This window comes from Bos javanicus, chromosome 5 (genome assembly GCF_032452875.1).
Source record: "Bos javanicus breed banteng chromosome 5, ARS-OSU_banteng_1.0, whole genome shotgun sequence".
NCBI classification, from domain to species: Eukaryota; Metazoa; Chordata; class Mammalia; order Artiodactyla; family Bovidae; genus Bos; species Bos javanicus.
In genome coordinates this window covers 19,965,181-19,973,155 of record NC_083872.1, presented here as the reverse complement: position 1 = coordinate 19,973,155, position 7,975 = coordinate 19,965,181, and positions in this window count along the sequence as shown.

Genomic DNA, 7,975 nt, shown 5'->3' with positions numbered 1-7,975 from the left:
CCTTCTCTAACCAGCTGTGGTCTCATTGTAAAGCCTTTGCACTCATTGTTTCCTCTGCATGGACACTCTTCCCGAAGATGGCCACACAGCTGACTTCCTCACTTCCTGTGAGTCTTTGAGGCCCTTACCACCTGTGACAGCTTGAATCTTCCAAATATGGCCAAGAAAATATCTCATCCTGAGACTCTTCTAACAATATCCCCTTTTCTCTCTCTTGCTAACCTACGGCACTGAGGCCCCTTTCCCTTTGAACCTGGATGAAACGTTGTGCCTCACTCAGTCGGCAGACAGAGAATCTGTGACTTGAGGCTAGGTCACAAAAAGCAATGCAATACCATTCTCCAGGGAGAGGAACTGAGGTTTCTTTTAGAAATTAGAGCATAGGATAGGGAAAATCCAAGTGATCCTGCAAACATCTTATAGTACCAGGAAGTGCTTTAAAAAATTAAAGAATGAAGGCATGTCAAAGGAACACAAGGGTGAACTAAAGGACCTCCCAATGCCGAAAGCTGGAATAATCTGAGCAATAAAGTAATGTATTATGGTAGTAATTTTTAAAAATATATTCATTTATTTATTTGGCTGCACTGGATCTTAGTGGTGACACACGGGATCTCCAACCTTCGTTGAGGCATGTGGGATCTTTGGTTGTGGCATATGCACTCTTAACTGTGGCCTGTGGGGTCTTATTCCCTGACCAGGGATCAAACTTGGGCACCTTGCATTGGGAGCACGGGATGTTAGTCACTGGACCTGCAGAGAAGTCTTGTAGTATTATAATCCAAAGTATAAAATAAATATATGTGACATAAGTAAGTGAGGAAGGAAAGACAGATATTTCAAAGAAAAGAATTCCAAATGATCCTTGCAGATACTACCTCACCAGGATGTGGAGTTTAGCCTCACCCTCCCTTTTGAGAGTGGGATAGACTTAGTGACTTGCTTCCTAAGAATAGAATATGGGGGCAGGGGGAAATAAAAACTTTGCTCTGGTAAAACATGGCAAATATGACCTTATCAGGTGATAAAAGTTAATATCACCAGTGATATCACATGGATATTGTATACCTACACATGGGAAAGGCCCTTCCCCTTTGTGGTATTTTTTCCAAAAATTCATCCCCTCAGTCTAGCCATGAGAAAAACATCAGATGAATCCAATTTGAGGGGTGTTCTACAAAGTAACTGACTAGTACCCCTCAAAACTGCCATAGACCCAAGCAGACTAAGGAGACATGAAAATAAATGCAAAGTGGGATCCTAGATTGGATCCTGGAACAGAAAAAAAAAAAAAATTAAGGACATTATTGAAAAAAATTAGTGAAATCCTGATAAAGTCTAGAGTTTAATGAATTTTAACATGGTAACGTTAGGGGAAAGTGAACCTGGGTGAAGCATGTATAGATATTCTCTACTTTGTTTGCGGTTCAGTTCAGTTCAGTCGCTCAGTCGTGTCCGACTCTTTGTGACCCCATGAATTGCAGCACGCCAGGCCTCCCTGTCCATCACCAACTCCCGGAGTTCACTCAAACTCACGTCCATTGAGTCAGTGATGCCATCCAGCCATCTCATCCTTTGACGTCCCCTTTTCCTCCTGCCCCCAATCCCTCCCAGCATCAGAGTCTTTTCCAATGAGTCAACTCTTCGCATGAGGTGGCCAAAGTACTGGAGTTTCAGCTTTAGCATCATTCCTTCCAAAGAACACCCAGGGCTGATCTCCTTTAGAATGGACTGGGTGGATCTCCTTGTAGGCCAACAAAGGTCCCTCTAGTCAAGGCTATGGTTTTTCCAGTGGCCATGTATGGATGTGAGTGTTGGACTGTGAAGAAAGCTAAGCACTGAAAAATTGATACTTTTGAACTGTGGTGTTGGAGAAGACTCTTGAGAGTCCCTTGGACTTTGTTTGCAAGTTTTCTGTAAATCTAAAGTTATTCCAAGATAAAGTTTGTTTGAAAGCAAGGAGGTGATATAGGTTCATCCAGGCTTCCCTGGCAGCTCAGATGGTAAAGAATCTGCCTGCAATTGCAGGAGACCCAGGTTCCATCCCTGGGTTGGGAAGATCCCCTGGAGGAGGGAATGGCAACCCACTCCAGTATTCTGGCCTGGGAAATCCCATGGACAGAGGAGCCTGGCAGGGCTACAGTCCATGGGGTCGAGAAGAGTCGGACATGACTGAGCAACTAACACTTTAACACTATAGCTTCATCCAGACCTCCCCTCCTCCCCCCACCTCTCCCCTCACACACCCCCACTTGCTCTTGATTCCAGATGTCAAGGGGTGAGAACGTCCAGTGTCCCTGGGGGCACCTGATACATACCTTCCAGATGACAGTCCCAGGGATAGTTTTGAATGACAGCCAACATCAAGAACCAGACACACATGTGAGGAAGCCTCTGAGATGATCCCAGCCCCAGCCACCACTTGACTGCACCCATGGGAGAGGCTGTGTGAGGACGCTTCGCTTCACTGCCTCAACCCTCAGAGCCATGAGAGACAATGGTCATGAGAAACCGTTACTGTTTATGCCGCCAAGTTTGGAGTGGTTTATCATACAGATGACAACATTCTCTTTCCCAGGTTAATTATGCTCTGCTCTCTCTCATACTCCATGTAGTAGGGGAGGCAGGCTCCGAAAATTGACCTACATGTGCATTTCCAGCGGGAGAGGGGAGAGCTGACTTCTGCTTCAAGCCTTCAGGTCATGCCAAAGGTGGTTTTACCAGACAACCTTGGCTTGGGAAAATAATAAGTGGTTGAGCGTCTATTAATCAAGTAGTAATCTGATTCCCATTCTTCTATTTTTGTGTATACAGGGTCCTGAAGAATGAGCTCCAAGACAGTGTGTACGGAGCAGGTAGGGTGGTTGTATAATGCACTAAAACTTCTCACCCTTCAGAAGCATAGAGGGGAAAATATCTCCCTGAAGGCTCAGTATCAAGAATTGCTCTGTGTTTCAGAACAACTCATGTGCTTTTGCCTTTTGGACACGGAGAACCACGTGGAGTGATCTTTCATTGGCTGGGACGAATTGTAAGCTGAGTTGGCAGGCCACTGCTGGCAGGAAGACTGGGACTGCTGTACTGTCTATACCCCTGACTTCTGGCTTCATTGCTATTTCCTGTTGTATAGGTTTCCCACTTATCCTGTGTGTTGTCTTATAAGTTTTATATTCCTTCTGGAAAGAAGGTATAAATAAAATAAATACACAAATACTTAATAATGTTAAGTGCCTCTTCTAGAATGAATGCCCCAGATAGGAATTTTCTTGGTCTTTGCCTAGTCCTGAGCTTCACTGAGAGGGTTAGATGTCTACAGCCCTGTCTGTGCTTCACACTGATGGGTTCTGATAAATAGACCTGTAAGCAGAACCCCCCCCCCCCCCGTTGAACCCCCTTTTCCCTTTGTTGTCCATTTTAAATAAGAACCCGGCTCCAGCACAGTTTCAAGGTGGAGTGGCCCACTTTGACCTGGGCCACAAGTGTGGGTCCTCTACGATTGTGAGGACAAAGTATTGGTGTCTTCTGAGATGCGACTCAGCAGGGGCTGTGAGCAGACCCACTTCAGTTCGTAGGAGTAATCACCTGGAGGCTTAAAAGAGAAATGTTTTGTTCACTAAACTGCTAGAGTGAGATCTGTACATTTCTGTAACTCTTGAGACTTTGGTCTCTCCTAAGACAAATATATCATCAGCTTTACCAATCCCATAAGGTAAAAACTCTACCTAGTGGAAAATTCTTGTAATTGTGTCAAGTCTCTTTATGAGAAAAAGAAGAAATCTTGCTTGGGCTGTCAGAATAATGTAAGACAGCTTGTGGTTTTTTTGCCTCGAGTTTGCGTGGGCAGGAAATTTATTCTTTGCTCGGTACATCTTTGAGCTGCACGCAGCTGTGTGAGATCCCAGCTCTTTACAAATTGCTAATAAAGAAGATAATGCCAACATTTGCACTCCACTCAGAAGTCAACCACTGAAGATTTAAATCTAGATTTCTGGATAGAAAATCTTAATCTTTTGAGTCATGTCACTATGCTTTTAAATTCATTTCTGAACACTGCAGTGAACTAAAATTAGAATTTGGAATAAGCTAGAAGCAATGAAACAATTTCCTCATTCATCTAACATGTACTTATTGAATATCTAATCTATGTGTGTGCATTTAGAAATTTTTAAAAAGTGACGACATGGGTTTGTTCTCCAAGTACAAGGATTCTATTAAGTTTTGGCCAAAGAAGAAGAAGCTAATTAATATTTGTTGAGCCTTTACTATGTGTCGGGGACTTGGCCTGGGCTTGTATAACTCTTATGACATAAATATTATGGATCCCATTTTACATGTGAGGATACTGAAGCTATATAACCAGTAAGTCACAAAGTGGGATTTTTAACCTCAGCATAATGGATTCCACAGCCTGCTATATCCCACTGCCTCCTACAATATAAATTTTCATCTTGACTAGAAAATTTTCTTTTCTTTTACTTTTTAAAAATGTTCTCATATATTTAAATTCATTTAAAGTAGATTTAAGGCCTTCCCTGGTGGTCTGCCTTCCAATGCAAGGGACACGGTTTCCATCCCTGGTCCAGGAAGATTGCACATGCCTCGGTGCAACTAGGCCTGTGTGCTACCACTACTCAGCCTTCATGCCCCAACTATGGAAACCCACATTCTCTAGAGCCTGTGTTCTGCAACAAGAGAAGTCACTGCCATGAGAAGCCCACGCACCACAGCTAGAGAGTAGCCCCCACTCCCTGCAGTTAGAGAAAGCCCACATACAGCAATGAAGACCCAGCACAGCCAAAAAGAAATACGTCATAATTATAATTTTAAAAGTATGTAGATTTAAATCCATTGAAAGCACAAAGGAGAGATGTATGTGTATACATTCTGTGACATAAGCATTTATCTTTAAGTTAATGTGATATTGGATGTGCCTATGGGAAGCAAAGTGAAGTGAACTGAAGCAGTCTCAAGGAGGTGTCTGGTCATCTTGAGTTCATCCCTGCTACCATCCTCCCATCCTTCCCTCTTTCCATCCATCCCATTAATTGAGCTCCTACCACAGTCTAGGCATTGGAATGAAGACATAAAAAGAAACGGACTTCACTCTCAAATAATTTTCAGGGGAGTGAGTGAGTGAAAAGGATACATAAAGTAAGTAACTTAAATGTAATATATTTCATTAAAAAAAAAAAATACAAGGGGCAATGGGGTCTGGGACACAGCTACGCACTTGGAGGAGTCAGAAAGTGATTTGAGACTTTCCTTGTAGGAAAGATAAGAGATGAACGGAAGACATTCTGCTTGAATAACAAAGGGACAAGGTTGGATTAAACTGAACGGCTACCTTCATAATGACTCCCGTGCCAGCAATCCACACTGGAAGATGAGCCTAGTACTTCCCTTTCATGATCCCAGTCCATATCCAGAAGTCAGCTGGGAATAGCATCAGTTTATGTCTCTTCCAGGTTTAAGGAAATCTTTACACTCTATTCTTGGTGCCATTGTTGTTCGGTAGCTAAGTTGTGTCTGACTCTCTGTGACCACGTGAACTGCAGCAGGCCAGGCTCCCCTGTCCTCCACTATCTCCCAGAGTTTGCTCAGATTCATGCCCACTGAGTCGGTGATGCCATCCAACCCTCTCATCCTCTGTCGTCCCCTTCTCCTCCTGCCCTCAATCTTTCCCAGCATCAGGGTCTTTTCCAGTGAGTCAGCTCTTCACATCAGGTGGCCAAACTACTGGAGCTTTAGCTTCAGCATCAGTCCTTCCAATGAATTCTCAGGGTTGATTTCCTTTGGGATTGACTGGTTTGATCTCCTTTCAGTCCTTGGGGACCTATTCATTTCTAAATGCAGGCAGGAACATATTTAGAAGTTAGAAAAACCCTCATTCTAGACTATGCCAAGGTTCCCCCCCAGTTCTCAGGGATGCATGCACCACTGAATGTGGTAGCGGTGGGAGAAGAGGAGAACTTTGGAGGCTTGCAGTCAGTCTCAAAATCCGTGCTTCTCAAGTATGGTCTGAGGACCTCTGGCTCAGAATCCACTGGGGATACTCACTGAAAATGAGGTGTTCTAGCCCTTCCCTATGGCTCTGAGTCAGAATCTTTGAGCGTGGGACACAGGAATCCTCATTTAAACAAAATCTAAAGTTGAATCTGATGCTCTAAAGCCATCCTTGGGAATTCCCTGGTTTTCCAGTGGTTAGGATTTGGCGCTTTCACTGTCAGGGGCTTTAACCCTGGTCAGGGAACTAAGATCCTGGAAGTTGTGCAGCACAGCCAAAAAGGTGGTGGGGGGCATCTTTGACCTGTGTTACTATGGGTCCAGAGCTTCCCCAGAACTAGTATAAAAAGATATTGAAACTGCTCATTACCACCATGTAAAACTGCTTGTTAACCTCTCCCTAAACCCCATCACAAAAAGGAATAAAGAAACTCATTATGTGCAAAATGTACTAGGTGCTGGTGGAGGATAAATAGAATTATATGGGAGGGCCCACCTCTCTAGGAGCTTGTGTTAGGAAGGAACACCAAGACAGAGCTAGGAGGGCAGGAGATCTACAGGGGGCAATGCTTATGTATGGTAAAGGGATAAAGCAACAGGCACCGTGAGCCTTGGACCATAATGCAGCTCTGAGACCATCCTGGCTAGCCCAAAGGAGAGCTCCAGCTCACTGACTTGCTGAAGAGGAGTCCCAAGTTAAGCAGAAGTGGCCAGGCCCTAGTACCCCTACCATGCTCAGTCGCCGGCCACAGCTATGCCGAGAGAGTGTGTCCTTGCCTCAAATGTTGCACCAAACCCCAAAGTTGTTGCATCTGGAAGCTGTCACCTGACTCCACTCCTTATGAAGTTCCCTCTTGTGGGAGTGCTGAGAGGCACGCTTCCATGGCTGCCCCAGAACTTGGTCTCTAAACGGAGAGTTAAATTTCTCATCCTAATCAACGCAACATCAGGAAGAAGGATGTGGCAATCATGAAGACTCAGGCACATGTCTCTGGAGCCAAATGGGCCTAGATTGAAATCTCAGCTGTCACTTAACATGGGACCTCAGGTAGGTGACCTGGCTGGCCAAAACAGTCCACAGTAGTCAGGGTGGGGTCGTTCTAAGAGGGTGTTTGGGGCTGGCTAATGAGAGTTCTGGAGAAGGAAATGGCAACCCACTCCAGTATTCTTGCCTGGAAAATCCCATGGACGGAGGAGCCTGGTAGGCTGCAGTCCATGGGGTCGCGAAGAGTCGGACATGACTGAGCGACTTCGCTTTCACTTTTCACTTTCATGCATTGGAGAAGGAAATGGTAACCCACTCCATTGTTCTTGCCTGGAGAATCCCAGGGATGGGGGAGCCTGGTGGGCTGCCGTCTATGGGGTCGCACAGAGTCGGACACGACTGAAGCAACTTAGCAGCAGCAGCAGCAGCAGCAATGAGAGTTCAGGGCTTCCCTGGTGGCTGAGTGGTAAAGAATCTGCCTGCCTATTCAGGAGACATGGATTTGATCCCTGAGGTAGGGAAGATTCCTTGGAGGAGGAAATGACAATGCACTCCAAAATTCTTGCCTGGGAAATCCCATGAACAGAGGAGCCTGGCAGGCTACAGTCCATGGTGTCGCAAAAGAGTTGGACACGACTGAACAACAACAAAGAGAGTTCAAGCAGTCCCTAACTTATGATGATTTGACTCATGACTTTTCAACTTTTATGATGGTGTGAAAGCAATACACACCAGCAGAAACTGTACCATGAATTTCAAATTTTGATCTTTCCCCGGGCTGTTAATACGATAACTCTTTTATGATGCTGTGCAGTGGCAGTGAGCTCAGCTTCCAGGGAGCCCCGCGATCATAAGTGACCAATACACTGACAACCATTCTTTCCTTTCAATACAGTATTCAATAAATTCCATAAGATATTTGGCACTTTATTATAAAATAGGCTTTGTGTTAGATGATCTTGCCCAACTGTAACCCTACAGTTTTGT